At 37.9% G+C, this 20,477-nt stretch overlaps 1 protein-coding gene across 11 annotated transcripts in view; it reads left to right on the forward strand.

The window, feature by feature from the left end:
• Positions 1-20,477, forward strand: part of atp2b2 (ATPase plasma membrane Ca2+ transporting 2) — a 158,423-nt gene that overhangs the window by 37,924 nt on the left and 100,022 nt on the right. For 6 of the 11 annotated variants that reach the window (XM_051912456.1, XM_051912457.1, XM_051912452.1 and 3 more), the window contains exon 1: positions 18,109-18,267. The exons of 1 other annotated variant lie outside the window; for it this stretch is intronic. The gene's annotated coding sequence lies outside the window, so the exon portion shown is untranslated. Of the gene's footprint in view, positions 1-18,108; positions 18,268-20,477 lie in introns of those variants that run through there. 4 more of the 11 variants (XM_051912447.1, XM_051912450.1, XM_051912449.1 and 1 more) reach the window with 1 other exon arrangement.

The raw sequence follows: 20,477 nt of genomic DNA on the forward strand, positions 1-20,477 counted from the left end.
AGGTCGCCAATTGGCCGGTGACATTTTTATGGATCTTATCAATGCACATGAATAAACGTGAATGATGCTCTGTACAGTTGACGAGTCTGTGCTGCATCATCACGAAAGTTTAAGCCTTTTCACTGTAAATTTTAAAGTGCTAGAACACGCGAAAGGGAATTTGTTACTCATGCGCTATGTGGGAAGTTCAGCATCTGAAACAACCGAAGTGCGGTCTCAGACAGTGCGCAAATACTCGCTCGTGCCTTCCTGTGCTTGAACAGACAAATTCACAAAAATTATGTCAAAAAATGCCCGTCTCAGCGAGTATCCTACCTGTCCCAAATGGCACACTTCTATGCACTTTCGGTCTTGTGGACTTACAATGGCTGCCGCGTGCGCGTGTCCATTAAGTTCACGAGACCGTAGGGTGTCCCATTTCAATTTTAGGCTTCAGAAGGGTGCTCACGAGCGCCCCTTTTGCGGCCGATATGCGCCCTCGATGCACACTTTTGCTGAGCCCGCACTGGTGACAGACTTCTTCCCAACAGTCAAAGCGACGTTACGTCACGAAAGTGCAGACTCGTAGGAAGGCCGTGAGTGTTTAGGGTGCTATTTGGGACAGGGCCATAGTCGATTATGTCTTCAATTGAGAAAGAAAATGCATGATCTGTGTGTGCATTTGGTCTTAAAGTGCACACATTTTGCAAAGCATGTGTTGCTGCTCACTGCCTCATTTGGTCTGATGTGGAGCATGAGTTGAGCGCACCGGGTGGCCTCGCAACGTCGAGAAAGGCACGGGTCATTATTGCTTCGCAAGTCAACCGTATGTTAAGCAATAACTATTAGCTTGATGCTGGTCGAAAAGCAAATACACTCTTCAGGATGGCAGTATTAAGAATAAATCGAGTGATTAACATATTTCCCTGTATTCCCAGTGTCCATGACTGGGACAATAAGCATGTTAGATGTTACAGAGGGCTAGTTATGAACTTACAGCCAGAGTGAAACGAGAATTATGTCAGAGCTGAGGGAAAGTGTCCATATTCTTCGTTTCACTGTGTCATGTCACACATGCCAAGAATCAAGGTGTTGCAAAGTGGTCTTTAGTGAGTTTGGTGGCTTTCCAGACATGTGACATGTCAGCAAAAACAGATGCAGCTTGTGATTTTGCACAATTCAGCATCCAGAAAGAGACTGTCAGAGATGAACGACACACATCTGGATGGATTCCAGTGTATTATTGAAGGCTATGATGACACAACTCACTTAATCTGTTGATTTCTTCTGTCAAATTATTGGCTATTCCACATCTTGCCCATCGACAACAACAACATTTAATCGCTCGTTAGCTGTTTTGGAAATGATCGCATTATAAAAATGTGATGTTTTTTAATAATTCGGCACTCAAAGCACTTTACATATGGAAGGGGGAATCTCCTCAACCACCACCAATGCGCAGCATCCACCTGGATGAAATCGAGGGCAGCCATATTGTGCCAGAGCGGCCACCACACACCAGCTTATTGTTGGAGAGGAGAGAGTGATGAAGCCAATCAGTATATGGGGATGATTAGGAGGCCATGATGATGGACAGAGGCCAATGGTCAAATTTGGCCAGGATGCCGTGGTTAAAGGGATAGTTAAATAAAAATTATCCCATGATTGACTCACCCTCAAGCCATCCTAGGTGTCTGTCTTCTTTCAGACAAACACAATCAGAGTTATATTTATAAATATCATGACTCTTCCATGCTTTATAAATGGTAGTGAATGGGGGGCGAGATTTTGAAGCCCAAAAAAGTGCAAACATCCATCATAAAATAATCCATACAACTCCAGGTGGTTAATAAAGGCCTTCTGAAGTGAAGCAATGGATAAAATATCCATATTTAAAATTGTATTAACTATAATAACTAGCCTCTGGTAATGACCGTACGCAAGTGTAGTTCCGGTGGAAGGGTGACCTCTGACCTGATGCATGATGCAATGACAAATGCGGAAGCACAGAGGAGAGAGCAAAACAAAACTCCGGTTATGAATTAGAAGTCTAAAATGAGAATTTTTAAAGAGAAATGTCGGAGGAGAAGAGGATCTAAAAATTTTTTGTAGCTTACGATACTCCTACATCCTGCGTCATACATCACGTCAGGGATTACTCTTGTGGCTCAAGTCGACTTGTGCAGTATGCGTACGTTCGTCTGGCAAAAGCTAGTTATTTTAATTTATAAAGTTTTAAATATGGATATTTTTCTTACAAAAACCCATCGCTTCACTTCTGAAGGCCTTTATTAACCCCCTGGATTACTTTTATGATGGATAGATACACCTTTTCGGGCTTCAAAATCTTGGGTACCATTCACTCCCATTATAAAGCTTGGAAGACCCAGGATATTTTTAAATATAACTCCGATTGTGTTGGTCTGACAGAAGATAGTCATATACACCTAGGATGGATAAATCATCTTTGGGTGAACTATCCCTTAAAACCCCTACTCTTTTTTTCAAACAACATCCTGGGATTTTTAATGACCACAGAGACTCAGGTTTAACGTCTCATCTGAAGGACGGTGCTTTTTTGACAGTATAGTGTCCCTATTACTATACTAGGGCGTTAAGACCCACTCAGACCACAGGGTGAGCACCCCCTGCTGGCCTCACTTACACCAACTTAACCATCAACCTCCAGCAGCAACCTGGTTTTCCCAGGAGGTCTCCTGACCAGGTACTGACCAGGCTCAACCCTGCTTAGCTTCAGTGGGCAACCAGTCTTGGGCTTCAGGGTGATATAGCTGCTGGCAAAGTAATTTTCCATACTTTAAAGTGGCATCACTGACTGTGGTTGAAAGATGTCAGCAATTCAATGCCATTATAGAGTTGATCAATGGATAAAGTTTGGACATCTTGATCTAGTTTTTCAGAATGATAGTCCACAGCCTCACACAGAAGATGCATCACATGCTGCAGTTCTTTAACAAGGACCCACATGTCACTCAAAGACCGTCTCTGTCTTATTGTTAGAAAGGATGATCATTAGACTAGTGTGTGAAGTTCACAGATGTCTGCGTGGCTGCAGGCTGTCGAGATGAGCTTTCTGTCATTCTCCAGTGGAGATTTCTTTATCATTCGGTTGACAGCTTCCCTTGAGACTACAGATAAAGTGGGCAATAGCAGCGGCACTCATTTCCTACAGTATCACCGTCTTCAGCTGCAAGGTCAGAGGAAGTGCTGCAGAGAGAGAGAGAGAGAGAGAGAGAGAGAGAGGGAGGGTCATTACACATTGATCACTGTGCTGTTTTGCATAAGCAATGCACCTGCACCAAAAACCTCCTGATTTTCCACACATGCTTCTTAATAATGCAGTGCACTACATGAACACTTCAGAACAGAACAGACTGTTTATTTGCCACAAGACCAGGGCCGAGGGAAATTGTTTCCACGACTTACAGTTTCCGTACACTGTACCGTAAACAACATGTTACCATAGCACATCACCATCTTAAATTACCAGGATGGTCCCCGTGGTGTAATCTGAGGTTAAGTGTCTCAAGGGCATGATGGTGATAGCTGTCATAACATCCACATTTCACTAGTCAATAACAATAGCAGTGAAAATTCATGATACTCCACACAGATTTACAACTCAACTCAAAGATGATTTATTCTGCTTTCTCCATGTTCATCTGTCTTTAGTGCGTAATGTTGCTGTTTGAGCATGAAAAAGCTCTGCAAAGTTCCAAAGCACAAAGAGTTATTCTCTATATCAGTGTTTCTGAACTCCCTGAAATGCCTCCATTGTAGTCTTGAGTTTTCTTCCAGGAACCGCCCTACATTTGTTCTTGTTCCAGAAGCCGTTTCACTCAGTATACGCCACAATAGGGAAGAAAAGATGATCGCAACCTGCCGACTTTAAAGGGTTAGTTCACCCAAAAAAAATCTGGCTCAAAATTCAATTCACCCTCATGTTGTTCATTCATGTTCAAACACAAATGAAGATAGTTTAATGAAACCTGAGAGATTTCTGTCCATTGACACCACTTTGACCTTTCAAAAAGTTCTTAAAGAGATCATAAATCTAATTCATCATATCCATATGAATTTGTCCAAATTTTCTGAAGAGACTCGATCACTTTATATGATGAATGCAGCACGTTTGAGCTTCAACAAGAACCAATGAGGTTCATTCTCGTGTTACGCATCACGTTTGAGCTTCAGCGAGAACCAATGAGGTTCATTCTCGTGTTACGCAGCACGTTTGAGCTTCAGCGAGAACCAATGAGGTTCATTCTCGCGTTACGCAGCACGTTTGAGCTTCAGCGAGAACCAATGAGGTTCATTCTCGCGTTACGCAGCACGTTTGAGCTTCAGCAAGAACCAGTGATGTTCATTCTCGTGTTACGCAGCACGTTTGAGCTTCAGCAAGAACCAATGAGGTTCATTCTCGTGTTACGCAGCACGTTTGAGCTTCATCAAGAACCAATGAGGTTCATTCTCGTGTTACGCAGCACGTTTGAGCTTCAGCAAGAACCAATGAGGTTCATTCTCATGTTACGCAGCACGTTTGAGCTTCAGCGAGAACCAATGAGGTTCATTCTCGCGTTACGCAGCACGTTTGAGCTTCAGCAAGAACCAATGAGGTTCATTCTCACGTTACGCAGCACGTTTGAGCTTCATCAAGAACCAATGAGGTTCATTCTCGTGTTACGCAGCACGTTTGAGCTTCAGCAAGAACCAGTGATGTTCATTCTCGTGTTACGCAGCACGTTTGAGCTTCAGCAAGAACCAGTGATGTTCATTCTCGTGTTACGCAGCACGTTTGAGCTTCAGCAAGAACCAATGAGGTTCATATGGATTAGTTTTACAATTCTTCATAAACTTTTTGAAGCGTGAAAGTGGTAGTTACATGAAGTGTCAATGGAGGGACAGAAATCTCTTAGATTTCATTAAAATATCTTCATTTGTGTTTCTGAAGATAAACGAAAGTCTTACAGGTTTGGAACGACGTGAGGGTGAGCAAACGATGACAATTTTTACATTTTTGGGTGAACTAACGTTTTAAGTTTAAAATGTCTGTTTCCTCAGAGCTGAAAAGCGAGAATATTGGTGTTGATCAGTGTGTTGATGTTCTGATTTTAAAACTGAAAGTTTTGAGAAGCGCCGCTCTGAATGACACTGAATGCAGCTGAATCTATTGCAGTGGTGTGTGTGTTTTCCTCTCACTGTGCTAAAGGTTAAATCATACTCATAATCTCTCTGGACACCCGCCATGTTTTACCCGACGCTTTGTGTTACAGGGGCCGACGTAACTTCATTCTTCTATTCTAAGATTTCTAAAGTTCACCTTGCTCATTGATTGAAATAAGATTTGGAATTAATGAGAGACTTTCTGATATTAGTTTTATGATGTGTTTTTCAGTGCTCAATCAATTGAAAGCCCAATGAAATTGAAGTACAGCATGTCCACCTAGCTCTAATGCAACGCACTAATCCAGAGCCCAGGGGGACGGAGAGATTAGCCCGGATTTACCATTTTCATGAAGGCAAAAATTACATTATGAATAGAAACTCATTGGCTAGATCAGCGTTGCAGGGGGAGGATGGTGCAACCGTGCTGTATATCTATAGTCCTCGCTTTTAATATTGTGCACTTTGATCAACCTTCAGACGGGCCTCTTGTTTTCGGCGGTTTGTTAAAGTGATGTCCGTGAGACTGGAAGGTACACACGGTCCTGTAAGCTCTTTAAAAATGCTGGAATTAGGAAAGTATTAGAGAAAACAATGAAATGACATCTGCGCTGCACTTCGTTAGATGAAGACAACGATCACACGTTTACTGAACACAGTATTGTCTGAAACACAGGCGTTTTTTACCTAAGGCTATAATTTGAGAGCGTTTAAATGGTGCTGGTTCAGTCAGAGGTCATTTGTTATGTAATTGCAGTGGCATTTATAACCTGTCCATCTGTAACAACTGGCCAGAATTCAGGTGGACGCAGAACAATCCCTACAGGCCATCTGAGGGTCAAAACATTGTTTAATAGAGGAAGTGCTGAGAGCCTGCGAGCCTGTCACATGATGCCTATTACTTTAGACAAGCTGTTAAGCAAAAGTGTTCAGTAAATCGGCCTTATGCCTTTCCTGGAAGCCCCAAAGGAGCAGACGCACTGAAAGTAGCTTTTGTACTTGCTTGCAGTGTGATTAGAGGCATTTTTTCAGAGGTCTGATGTAAAAATACTTCAGTTATGTCATTGACGGTGTGGAATCTGTGACTAATACACAAATACAGAAGCTCTTTAGGTCCTATTATATGAATAATCCTCTGAAGTTATGAGTTTGCACTTTCAAGCAATTGCAAAATGACGCGATTAAAGCAGTAATATACTTTATAAAGTACTATGCTTGCTAATACTTCACAGTAAAATGTCGTAATTTATGTGTACACCGCATACAAGGATTTTTTTGATTGCATAATTGCATTAATAACTCTTAACTGCATTTTATGTTTACCTGTACATAGGATATATGTCATTATTGACTTGATGAACCAAGTTTGAATGTCAATTAGAATAATTAAGAGCAACAGCAGTGGGACGAATTTCAGCATTTGTCGATTTTTTTTTGTCGTTTGAAAGTTGACATCTCCACCCTTGTGAAAACGAAGTGTACTTATTAAAAAGAAGAGTACTTATTATTGAAATAATATACTGAACATTTTCAGAGAGTTAATTGCATCTTAATTGAATTTAAATGAAAATGTATTATGGTTTAAATTTATATTAAATGGAATTAGCTGAACTTTGGACCCACCTAAGTAGGACACAACTTCAGTTCTTCTTCAATGTCACTGATTGGAAAAGAGTCATGTGAACGTTCCTCAAAACATCTCCTTTGTGTTTCATGGAAGAAGGAGTCTCATATGGTTTTGAACAACATGAGGACGAGGCTTTTATTGAGGAATTATTCCTTACGCATAATGAACTTACAAGTGATCTGAGGCTCTCATTAGTTCACAAATGTTTTTACTTACTACATAGATAATGATATTTCTGAGAAATGCATAATAGAGAATAAGTACTAGTTATGTGCTACTAACATACTGTAAGCTCAGACACCCAGAGGTTGTGTGGAAATGTCTCCAGAAAGGGTCAAGGCAACGGTATGAAGTAACATTGCATTTTAAAACTGTCCTTGTGAGCGAAATGAACCCATCCATCTTGCAGTCATATCTCTGGAGTCCTTGAAAGAGGGTCCCTCCAGTCTGAGTTACACTGGTCAGAGGTCAAGTGCTACCAGAGTAAATGCTGTTGATTGTTTGAGGTATTTTTGTTTACAACCCTGCCCCTCATCGATGCAATTCATCAGAGCAATGAAACTGTCTTCACAGCACAGTAGCATGAATATTAATGACGTTTCACATCAGAGAGGGATTGAAAATCATACAGATGTTGATGTTTTGTCAACAGCAGATACATTCAAAGTGTTATATCTAAGGATTAAACAATCTAGATGTTTGTGTTAATGAATATGTGCCATATATTCTCTCTTCAGGTATGTATGGAAAAATAACAGTGTAACTAGATAAAAAAAAAAGTTTGACAAGTCAAACTTGATGTTGGATTGAGAAAGCCTGACCAGAAAGTAGTTTTAAAGCTTAGAGTTTGAAGATTTTGAAGGCAGTGCAGTCATTCAGAAAAAAAATATTTGCTTTAGCTCATTGCTATCATGTTTCTAGCATGATTTAACACTTTGCTAAAATGTTTTAGCATGTTACTAACATGTTTCTAACATGAATCAGCACAATGCTAGCATGTTTATAGCATGATTTAACACATTGCCAGTGTTTCTAGCATGATTTAGCATGCTGTTACCATGTTTTAGCATGTTACTAACATAGCATGTTGCTAAAATGTTTGTACCATGAATTTGCACAAAGCTAGCATGTTTTATCCTGTTGTTGGAATGATTTAACATATTGATAGCATTTTTAACATGATTTAACACATTGCTAGCATTTTTAGCATGATCTAACACATTGCTAGCATATTTTAACATATTGCCAGTGTTTCTTGTGTGAATTGAAACAATGCTAACATGTTTTAGCATGTTTCTAACATCAATTAGCACATTACTGGCATGTTGTAACATGTTGTGAACGTAATATAACGTCGCTAGCATGTTTCTAATGTGATTTAACACATTGCTAGAATGTTTATAGCATGAATTAGCAATTTGCTAACATGTTTTAGAATTTTGCTAGCATGATTTTGGACTTCGCTAGCAGTTTGCTTACATGTTTTCTAGCATGATTTTCAACATTGTTACCATGTTTTTACATGTTGCTAACATGATTTAGCATGTTGCTAGAATGTTTTTACCATGAATTAGCACATTGTTGACATGTTTTAGCATGTTGCTAGCATGATTTAACATATTGCTAGCATCTTGCAGCATGATTTAACATATTGCTAGCATGTTTTATCATGTTGCTAACATGTTTCTTGTATAAATGAGCATGTTGCAAGTATGATTGTAGCATGTTTTAACATGTTGCTAATGTTTCTACCATGAATTAGCCACGCTACACATTACTCACAATGATCAGACCTAGTCAAATGCCAAAAGCCAAGGAGAATAAGAAAATATTTAGACTAATTTAGAAAGTACCAATACATGAGGTAGATTTTAGAGACAAAGTCAACTAATTCCACAGATAATGATGAAGCTGTTGTTACACTGCAAAATGTGCTTTGACAGGCTTTTAAAAAATAGCATAGAGGCAGAATAAATGAGTTTAAACATGAATCATAATCGCAGGAAACATTCTCAAATACTGATTTTTATGCACAGTCAACAGAAAACAACAGATGCGTGTTAATTGCAGAGAGAAAACACAGACACTTTGACTTTCAAGAAATTGATTCTTGCTCCAGGCAAAATCGCACAACTCCGCTCCGCTTCCACTCAGCGCCGCTCACATGCTCTGGTCTGGAACGCCACAAACATGGACCAGTGGAGAGATCGTGACGCAGCCAAATATCAGGAGTCTTGGAATTCATGTAAACACAGATTAAGCTCGATCCGAATTACATTTCAATTGGACATTTTAATATGACTATCTTCTCAATCAGATTCAAAATACCCTGCATAAGCATATGTTTACCAGAGCACATTTAGAATACAGTCACTGTTTACAAAAGTTTATCTTCTTACGAATGTGCGTTTATTTACGTCTTATGAACTGAGGCCTGTTGCACAAAGAAAAATAGCTTTAGCACATTGCTAACATAATATAGCAATTTGCTAGCAGGTTTCTAACATGATTTAGCACTTTAGCTCGCATGTTTTCTAACATGTTTTAGCATGTTGCTAAAATGTATCTACCATGAATTAGCACATTAACATTTTTGTAGCATGATTTAACATGTTGTAAACATAATATAGCATGTAGCTACCATTTGTAACTTGATTTAACAGTTGCTAGCATGTATCTAGCATAAATTAGCAAACTGCTAACATGTCTTATCATGTTGCTAGCATGATTTAGCACATTGCTATAACACATGCTATTTTATTTTGTTAATAACTGTATCTGTAAAAGCGTAATATTAAGCCTTGTCTCAATGGATTCTGGTCTTAAATGTGCCATGGTCAGCGTAACGTACGTGTGGTACAGGGTTCAGCGAAGGGTAACAGTCTCTCTCCAATTAACTAAAACACTAATGCACTCTGGAGAAGCTGTTGAGATTGCTGTGTGTAAAAGGTTAATAGCTACTGGTCATGACCTCATGTAGTGACTCTTCTGCACTGGTTAGTGTTGATGTGTCCGTGCATTAGTGTAAGTATGAGGTACTTCTGTGGAACTCAAATGGATTTTTAATAAGAAAACAGTATGTCAACCATCACTGACGATTCATCCTTCATCTCTCATGTGTTCAAATAAATAACACTATTCAGCTAGGATGCCAACCTAGAAAGCCGCTGCCAATGTAGGCAGTAGACTGACTTGGTTTGAAGCTTTATTTGGACTTTTATTTTATTGCATTATATCAGTCATCAGCCACACTGCTCTCTTAAAGGGTTAGTTCACCCAGAAATGACATTTCTGTCATTAATTACTCATCCTCATGTCATTCCAAACCCGCAAGACCTTCATTGAATAAAGTCGTTATTTCTGTTTTGTTTTTGCGCACAAAAAGTATTCTCGTCTCTTCATAACATTAAGGTTGAACCACTGCAGTCACATGACTGTTTTAATGATGTCTTTAGTACCTTTCTGGACCTTGAATGTGGTAATTTCGTTGCTTTCTATGGGGGATGAAAAAAAAAACACCTCTCGGATTTCATCAAAAATATCTTAATTTGTGTTCTGAAGATGAACGAAGGTCTTACGGGTGTGGAACGACATGAGGGTGAGTAATTAATGACAGAAATTTCATTTTTGGGTGAACTAACCCTTTAAGTCTGGCATCTGCCACTGAAAAACCCATATATGATAGTTGTTAAGTCCAGTTACTGATCTAATATTTGTTGGGCAACAATTTAACACAATATACCAACACAGACATACATTGAGAATATTATATATATTATATATATATATATATATATATATATATTAATTATTATAATCTGCAATATTTGTTAAACAATATATCAAGTTTATAGTTGGTTCGATTTTTTTTAAGTCTCTTCTGCTCACGAAGCAGCATTCATTTAATCTAAAATACAGTAAAACAGTAATATTATGAAATACTATTACTGTTGCTTTTTATATTAAACTAATTTATTCCTGTGATCAAAGCTGAATTTTCAGCATCATTACTCCAGTCTTCAGTGTCACATGATCCTTCAGAAATCATTCTAATATGATGATTTGCTGCTCACGAAACATTTCTGAAATGCTTTTATTTTGTAATAAATAAAACCAAAATAAAAACGTTTCAAAACAAATTTCCTAGTTAAACATTAAAGCACACTAGTGTGATAAACAGTGCAAATTAGTTTCATATTTTATGTAAAATTGATCAAATTATCCACAAATAATGCTTTTTTCAATCATATATATATATAATCTTACTGACCTTACAACAGTTGTTTTGGTATATAAAATTAGCTGAAAAGCCAATATTATTATTATAATTTAGTTTAATAGTGGATTCCATTGTGACAACTAACCCCATTGAGGTTTAATGTGACAACATGCCCCACTATTGGTAAAGTCACAAAAGGTCAGCTTGTGTTTGTCTCTGTGGTGTTGTAAGAGCTTCATATATGGACAGAGGATTCTCTGTGCATCGGCCGGGATCATACTTGTGCACATCTGTCTTGTCTTGGATTGAGTGTTTCTTGCGTTCACCACACACGTCTCTGATGCCTTCACATGTGGGTGTGTTGAACAGGAAGATGTGAAGCTGAGCTTCCTAATTTAGCCCAGCGCTGTATGATTCAGCTGAAATGCGTCGAGGCGCAGCTGAAATCAGGCTCACGATAAATAAAATACACCTCGCTCTCCAATAATAGCCCGTGACATGAGGAATGTGTGCCATTGTTGAAGCCAGAGGCCATGGAAAAAATAATTTGGATTAGTGGATTTATAATTATTTTCCTATTGTTCTGTCAGAGAGCTAAATGATTTAATGATAATGACAGTCCATTAATAACCTGCATTTAATGTGACATAATTAATGTGACATAATTACCTGGATGAGGAGGTGAAACAGGTGAAACAGGTGATGATGACTCACAGATTGTGGGACGGAGATGATGGGGCGAGTGAAGTAACGGGCTCGATGAGTGTGTGTGTGTGTGTTTGTGTGAGCATGTCATTCCAAACTCATAGGGTCCGTTCACAGAGAACAGGTTTTTGTAGTTATAAAAATGGCAAGGTTTAGAGACATGTTCTTTAAAGGATGAACTTTATTATCTGTAAGAAACTACAAAAGACGTGAACGCAGCAGTCAAACACATCCATCTCTAATGTATGTTTGCATAGAAAAACAATGAAAAAGTAGAAAGAACACTTTCTGTGTGAACGGCCCCTTATTCTCTTGTACAAGCTGTTCTTTTTCATACAGTAAAAGTGAATTCTGATCATTACTCCAGAATCCTTTCAGCCATCCATAGATGCGTAGATGAGGAAATGACGGCTCCTCAATATTGGGGAATAATCCAGCTAACAGTGATCATTCTCAGAACGAAGAGTTATGAACAAATGTTCTTCCTGTGATGTTAATATAAAGTTTGTTCAAAGTTAACTGGTATTTATTAATGTTCTCAAAAAGTTAGCACAAAAACATCATTCATGGAGCATTTTTTAAATGTTTTAGTTGGATGTTCGTCTAACATTTTTTAAATGTTAGTACTTGTTTCAGAACGTTCAGAGAACATTCAAAAGTAACGTTCCCATAATGTTTGAAGAATGATAAAATGGAATGTTCCCCTAACGTTTACATAACCAAGAAAAAAATGTTTAAAACATAAAAAAAACCTGGGCCTGTATTCTTAAAGCTTTTAAAAATCCTCTCAGAAAGCTCCTAATTTATCTTAAAGATTTCTACATAAGAGTCTTAGCATAACCCATTAACTGTCACCCCCATTTGCCATTATATACTTAAAACAGTAATATTTTAGTCTAAACCTGTAAACTGTATATCATTTCAAAGCTTACAAATTGTAATTTTCATATTTGTAGATCTGATTTTTAATACAAATGTCAGAGGAACAGTAATTTAATAATTCACAACAACAGTATTTCCAGACTGTTCAGACATTTATTTTGAAATGACAATGAAAATGAAAAATCGTGTTCTTTTTGCATGTGTTTGTTAGAGGTTGAATTCAAACCAAATACTGCCATTCTGCCCATATTACTTCTGAATAGAATGTCAGTTTGATAAATTGTATGAACATTATGAAAATAAATGACTATAGGCTATATGGAATGGAAGAGTCCTTATGTGGTCACCAATGGAGCCTGGATTGAATCTAGTGGAAAAGTTTGGTACTGCACCCAAACAAAATATTACCGAAAGCTCAATTTTTGAGATATCAATCTAAAATTTGAATCACAACTTGATTAGATTTTAGATTTTGGCTTTGATTTTCTTGCAGTTTTAGGGTAAAACAGTTTTGTAAAATATATATTTTGTATAAATTAAAAGAAATCATATTTTTACAAAACTAAAACGTCACTATTTTTTTATTTTTTTTTATTTCACTTTCATATTTTTTCTTTCACTTCTAAAATAATCTATAGTGTCCCCTTTATAAGGAGACCAAACTTGAGTCTTTGCTCAAAAGTATTCAAGATTTAAAAGAATTTAGGTTGGGCTATGTTCCCCAAAAACACACACATGTGTATATATTCTTTATTTTTTATTTACCATGCTGTTAATGTCGTATTTAGGAAATGAACAGCGACACAATAAGGTTCTGAAAGTGCTGTAATTGTGTGATCACTTTGCTTATAGAAGGTTGTAACAGACCCAAATCATCACTGCTGTTTAGTTGCATTTTTCCAGTTGCCAAATATGTTAATGTAGTGATTACTTCCATTTCTGTGCTGTGTTGGAGATATTAGCATGTCTTTAATAAGATCGGTCACAAACGTGATCCCTGCACCATCTAATGTGTCTTATTAACTCACTGTCATGCATTGTGTGCAACACATTTCTTCACGTTTCGTCCATTTTCTCTGCTGCTAAAGAAACTCTTAAGCCTCTTAAAAGTACTCTTCCCTACAATTTTGGACCTTAAGACCTCTTTTAAGGGTTAAGATGCTTTCTGAATTACTTTTTCTTTACTAGGATCTTTCTTTAATTTTAAGAGGAAACGCCCATATTTCTACACTAGGAGCACTTGGAGATTTATGAATACGAGCCCTGGACGTTTTGAACGTTCAGAGAACATTTCAAAATAACGCTTTCATAACTTAATGAAAACATTCTTAGAATGTATTTTTGTCAGCTGGATGATCCTCTAAACCTCTGCTTGAGTCTTGGCCTAATTGTTCTCACACTGTGCTCTTTTTTTAGTATGAGCACTTTAGATTTTGAAGATCTGAGGATTGTTCACGCTCTGGAAGGTGAACGCACAGCTCACATGTCAGCGTTTGGCGCAGTGGTTTAACACATGTACAGACACGGTGCTGAATCTAGACGCACAGGTTTGAGTCTGTCCTCTCTGGATCTGTGTTCTGCGGTCTTTGCTGCACTGCAGCTCTGTGTGATGCAGCATTGATATGCGTGGGCGTCCCGATTCACAGGCACACACTCCATCTGTCCTGCAGCAGAACTCACACTCATCCCGTATGTGGCGCGGGGTCATGAGGACATGATCAGTCTGTGTTGATGCTGCTCCTGATGAAGAGTCTCTGACAAACTATAGGACTCTCAGTTTTACAAACAGAATTAGTAAGTTACACAATTGCTAAAGAATCACAATTAATCACATATATTGGTATTTTCATGTAATTTGTGTTGTGCAATATATATTTAAAGGATTTTTAATAAAGAATTTCTAATGTTTTTAAAAGAAGTCTCTTCTGCTCACCAAAGCTGCATTTATTTGTTCAAAAATACAACGATTTAAAATAACTGTTTTCACTGAGTATATATGATAAAATATAATTTATTCCTGTGATCAAAGCTGAATTTTCCTTGAATCTTCAGTGTCACATGATCCTTCAGAAATCATTCTAATATGATGATTTGAAACATTTATGATTATTATTAATGTTGAAAACAGTTGGATGCTCAAAAGAAAAGCTTTTATTAGTTTTTAAACAGATTTTTTGTTTTGTTTTTTGCAACATTATGAATGTCTTTACTATCACATTTGATCAGTTTAATGTGTCCTTGATGAATAAAAGCATTCATTTCTTTGTATGTAAATCACTAGCTTACAGCCAGCATCATTCTTGTTTTGCAGAGCATTGTTTTTAAGATACCATTCCGGTTCATTCTGTTGTGCTCAGTTTGCTGTTTTGACAAGGGCTGTAGTAATTTACAGGTCTGAGATTATAATCAAAAGGGTTTTTCAGAAATAGAATTTACACATCAAATTAACAATCCTTCCACATTCAGCTCATATTCTGCATCCTCATGACTCTTACCGGCAGGTGAATCAGTGGTAAGTTTGACAGAACCGCTTGACGTAAGACACCTGTAAATGATTGTGCAGGATTGGCTCATGCAACGCTTCAAAACACCTGTTAATATGACTGAAGTGATGCTGTGTGCGTGTTCCAACTTAACCATATTTCAGGGACAAATTTATAAACAGAAATGAGCTAAAAAACAGACACAATCTCCTTTAGGACATCCTCATTCGTAAAGACAGTACTAAAATACAGTAAATAAAACACTTTTTTTCTTAGTTGTGAAAATGCAGAAACTTTGATTCTCTGGGGTTAGGGTTAGTTATTTACAACTAGCTATGTATAAAAAAATATGTCACTATTTAGTAGCTAACTTAAAGGGGACATATCATGAAAATCTGACTTTTTCCATGTTTAGGTGCTATAATCGGCTACATCTACCAACCCAGAAAACATGAAAAAGGACAACCCAGTAACTTTGTTTTGGCAAGCCTTTCTCTGCAAGCATGTGACGTTCAGATTTCGCTCCCTAGTGACGTAGGAAGGTGATCTTATTATACTATTACCGCCCCTGAATCTGCCGTTTCCACCCACGGTGCCACCATTTTGTTTTCGCGAGCGACAGCGGTGTAGCAGTAACACTGGTCCTGGAGTGCAGCTGTCCTGCACAGTTTAGCTACAGCCCTGATCAAACACACTTGAATGTCTTCAGGATTACTAAAGCTATGTGAAGGAAGGTGAACTCTGCAGGACAGCAGCACTCGAGAACAACCGTCCCTGAGCTCGTGATATGTCTCAGCTATGTAAACATTATCACTGATCTGTTAACGGCTATAGTAGTAAACATAAACTCCCTGACATCTGAGCCACTAAGGACACAGTGGTGTAATTTTATTTATGAAGGGAATGTTTCCTGATAAATTCATACACCAGTCTGTGTAAGTCATTTTACACCAGACACAAGGGTCGTGAAGTTGACTCTCAAAGATGGATCGATACCAACTGTTCATGATCTAATTTCATATATATTTTGTGAAGTTTGCAAATTGTCTTTCTGAATATGTTTCGTTAGCATGTTGCTAATGTACTGTTAAATGTGGCTAAAGTTACCATTGTTTCTTACTGTATTCACGGAGACCGGAGCCGTGTCATTATTTTCATTTTTTAACCGAAAACGCTTGCAGTCTGTATAATTCATAAATGCATCTTCATTCTTATCGAGTCTCTCCAACAATGTGTAGCTTTAGCCACGTTAGCCGTGCAGTGCGCTATCAAACTCATTCAGAATCGAATGTTTGCAAACATCCATAAAATACATGATCTGATATGCAACAGTTTGTAATGATCCATTTTGAGAGTTATATTTGCTGTGTGAGCTTTTCCTGTATTGTTTATGCCTTGGGGGCGGGGAGCACGAGCTCATTTGCATTTAAAGGTACACACACCAAATCAGCGCATTTTTTCTCCCACCCAAAAATATCTATCTATCTATCTATCTATCTATCTATCTATCTATCTATCTATCTATCGTTCTATCTATCGTTCTATCTATCGTTCTATCGTTCTTTCTATCGTTCTATCTATCGTTCTATTTATCTGTCTATCCATCGTTCTATTGTTCTATCTATCTATCTGTCATTTTATCTATCCATCCATCCATCCATCCATCCATCGTTCTATTTATCGTTCTATCTTTCTATCTATCGTTCTATCTATCTATCGTTCTATCTATCTGTCGTTTTATCTATCATCCATCCATCCATCCATCGTTCTATTTATCGTTCTATCTTTCTATCTATCGTTCTATCTATCTATCTATCTATCTATCTATCTATCGTTTTGTCGTTCTATGTATCACTCTATGTATCACTCTATCTATCTATTTATCTATCTATCTATCTATCTATCTATCGTTCTATCGTTCTGTCGTTCTATGTATCACTCTATCTATCTATCTATCATTCTATCGTTCTATCTATCTATCATTCTATCTATCTATCTATCTATCTATCTATCTATCTATCTATCTATCTATCTATCTATCTATCTATCTATCGTTCTATCGTTCTGTCGTTCTATCTATCATTCTATCTATCGTTCTATCTATGTATCATTCTATCTATCGTTCTGTCGTTCTATGTATCACTCTATCTATCTATCTATCTATCTATCTATCTATCTATCTATCTATCATTCTATCGTTCTTTCTATCGTTCTTTCTATTATTCTATTTATCTGTCTATCCATCGTTCTATCGTTCTTTCTATCTGTCGTTTTATCTATCCATCCATCCATCCATTGTTCTATTTATCGTTCTATCTATCGTTCTATTTATCTGTCTATCCATCGTTCTATCTATCGTTCTATCTATCTATTGTTCTATCGTTCTATCTATCTATCTATCTATCTATCTATCTATCTATCTATCTATCTATCATTCTGTTGTTCTGTCGTTCTATGTATCACTCTATGTATCACTCTATCTATCTATCTATCTATCTATCTATCTATCTATCTATCTATCTATCTATCGTTCTATCGTTCTATCGTTCTGTCGTTCTGTTGTTCTGTCATTCTATGTATCACTCTATCTATCGTTCTATCTATCTATCATTCTATCTATCTATCTATCTATCTATCTATCTATCTATCTATCGTTCTATCGTTCTGTCGTTCTATGTATCACTCTATCTATCTATCGTTCTATCTATCATTCTATCTATCGTTCTATCTATCGTTCTATCTATCTATCTATCGTTCTATCTATCTATCTATCGTTCTGTCGTTCTATGTATCACTCTATGTATCACTCTATCTATCGTTCTGTCGTTCTGTCGTTCTATGTATCTATCTATCTATCTATCTATCTATCTATCTATCTATCTTTCCATCCATTGTTCTATCTTTCGTTCTATCTTTCGTTCTATCCATCCGAGTGTTTCTCGTTCCCATCTCTTTATGTCTTTCTCTCTTTCTGTGTGTGTTCTGCAGGGTTCACCCCCTCCTTTCACCTCTCTCTCTCTCTCTCTCTCTCTCACTCTCTCTCTCACTCTCACTCTCTCTCTCGCTCCGTCAGTGTGTTGTGTAGTATGGTTGAGGCTGTGTGCGCGTCTCTCAGTACAGATGCTGAAGGGTGATTACTCTTCTCTGTGACTCACGGCATTGTGGATTTGACATGATCGTCTGGTTCAGTAAGTAAAACTCACCTCTGCTACTAGTGCCGCATCATTTTACAGTTAATGCACGTTTGCGAGGGCAATCTTCACTGTGGCGTACAGGAACATGGAGCAACTGTGTCCTTCACATGCAGAAGGTTGTCACGCTGGCAGGTGGGGACGCATTGGGTTTCATGCTGTGTCTTAAACGAGCCCACAGAGCTCCTGACCAGTGTCACGGCTGTTTATTCTCCAATGGAAGCTCCAGTTACAGTTGAATGGGATTATGTCAAAGCTCTCTTGCATGTGTGCCCTCAGATACGCCTGAGCACAGACAGATTTAGCTGCCGAGCAGCGGCGGGGACGGTTTCCGACACTGAGTTTGACCGCTTCAGAATGAGTCAGCCGGTATAAAGTTTGTTGTGTGGATGTCGCTTTCTCAGATCGTCTTCAGGGGACACATGGCGGTGACCTCCAGAGGAGTAGCTTCACTGCGACAAAAGAGTGTTTTTGGATGCGCTAGGTTAGAACACGCGGGGGATCTCGTCCGTGACATTGACAGCAGATCCTCATTATTAAGTCACAGTTTTATTGTCATATAGCATGTACTATTACAGAGAATGCTTGTTATTAAGATTAAATGCTTGTTGAAAAAAAGATTTTTACTTGTAAACATTAAATTGAGTCATATGATATGATTTTGTATATGGAAAGGTTATATAAGTTACAGACGGCTCAGCGTTTTGGTAAAGTGTCATGTGCACAAGCGCCTCAGCTGTAAATGTGTGTCTGCTGTAATTACTGCAGAAATTGACTGTTGCTGCTGCTGTGGATCGTCCTTCATCATGCCGGCAGCGAGAGGCTCGCTCATTACCGCCGCGTGTGGGGGTGTATGATTGTATCTGTAGGGGATCCGGTTAGTGCATGTTGCATTCTGATGCGTCATCCCCGCGCACATGTGCCGGACGTTCACGAGCCCACAGCTGGGTTATGACAGACACAAGTGCAGCCCTGCGGTGCTGGATCGTCTGTCACACGGAGTGAACGCGCCGCGGATGAGGTCAAATGCTTTGCGCTGTCCTGGAGGGATCTTTTTCTCTTTTATTCACAGCTTGTCTTTATGTTTGTGCGTAGAGTACAGTTTTAATCATTAGCTCAGGGACTGCAGGGTTTTGCGTGGAGGGAGGGGGTGCTTTGGGATCTACTGCCGTTCAGCACTAATAAACCTGCTATTCACTAAGACATACAGGACCATAAGTTAATGTTGTTTTGTAAAAAATCTATTACACTTTACATTCTATTTGCTTGCATTAGAACTAACCTGTCTTCTAAAGCATTTATTAATCTTAGTTAATTTCAGCATTTACTAATACATTGCTGAAATCAAAAGTTGTATGTGTTAATATTATATAATGAACCTGAGCTGACATGAAGTAACAATGAACAGTTGTGTTTTTATTAACTAATGTTAACAAAGATTAATAAATACTGTAACAAATGTATTGATCTTTGTTAGTTATTTAACTGTGTTAACTAATTGGACGTTATTGTAAAATGTTACCAAAAAGCCTGATACATTTCACAGCTACAATCCAGCTAACAAACATACGTTATTTCTGAATGTTCTCTGAACTTTCAACATTCTTATTCTTCAAACATTATGGGAATGTTACTTTTGAATGTTCTTTGAACATTCTGGAACCTTGTCAGAACGTTCTGAAGTTGTAAATTTCTGAGAACGTTGAACATTGATGGTTCCACGAAGAAACTTTAACATCCATAGAAACTTTCCATTGCACAAAAAGTTCTTTATAGTGGAAAAGGTTTCTTTAGATTATTAAAGTGCTCCTCTTATGCTATTTTAAAGATTCCTAATGTTGTTTTGTTGTCTTCTACAACAGGTTCACATTCATCCAAGATCAAAAACACTTTAATTTTCTCATAATATCCACTGCAGCATCAGCTCTTTTCTCTCAGTGTCTGAAACGCTTCCATCAAGGATTCGGTCTCTCTAAACCCCGCCTTTCTGAGAGCTGCTCTGCTCTGATTGGTCAGAAACCAAACGCTCATTATCATATCTGAATCTCAGCTCTTGATTCACAGTGATACGAACAGTAACGATGGTGTGGGTTTTACCGTATCAATCTCATCAAAGTGGATTTGCTTTGGCAGCAGAAAACAGCGTCTTCTCGACATGAACAACACGAACCAAACTCTTCCAGTCTCAGATACAACTACAGTGATTG

The sequence above is a fragment of the Ctenopharyngodon idella genome, chromosome 11 (genome assembly GCF_019924925.1).
Source record: "Ctenopharyngodon idella isolate HZGC_01 chromosome 11, HZGC01, whole genome shotgun sequence".
Lineage (NCBI taxonomy): Eukaryota > Metazoa > Chordata > Actinopteri > Cypriniformes > Xenocyprididae > Ctenopharyngodon > Ctenopharyngodon idella.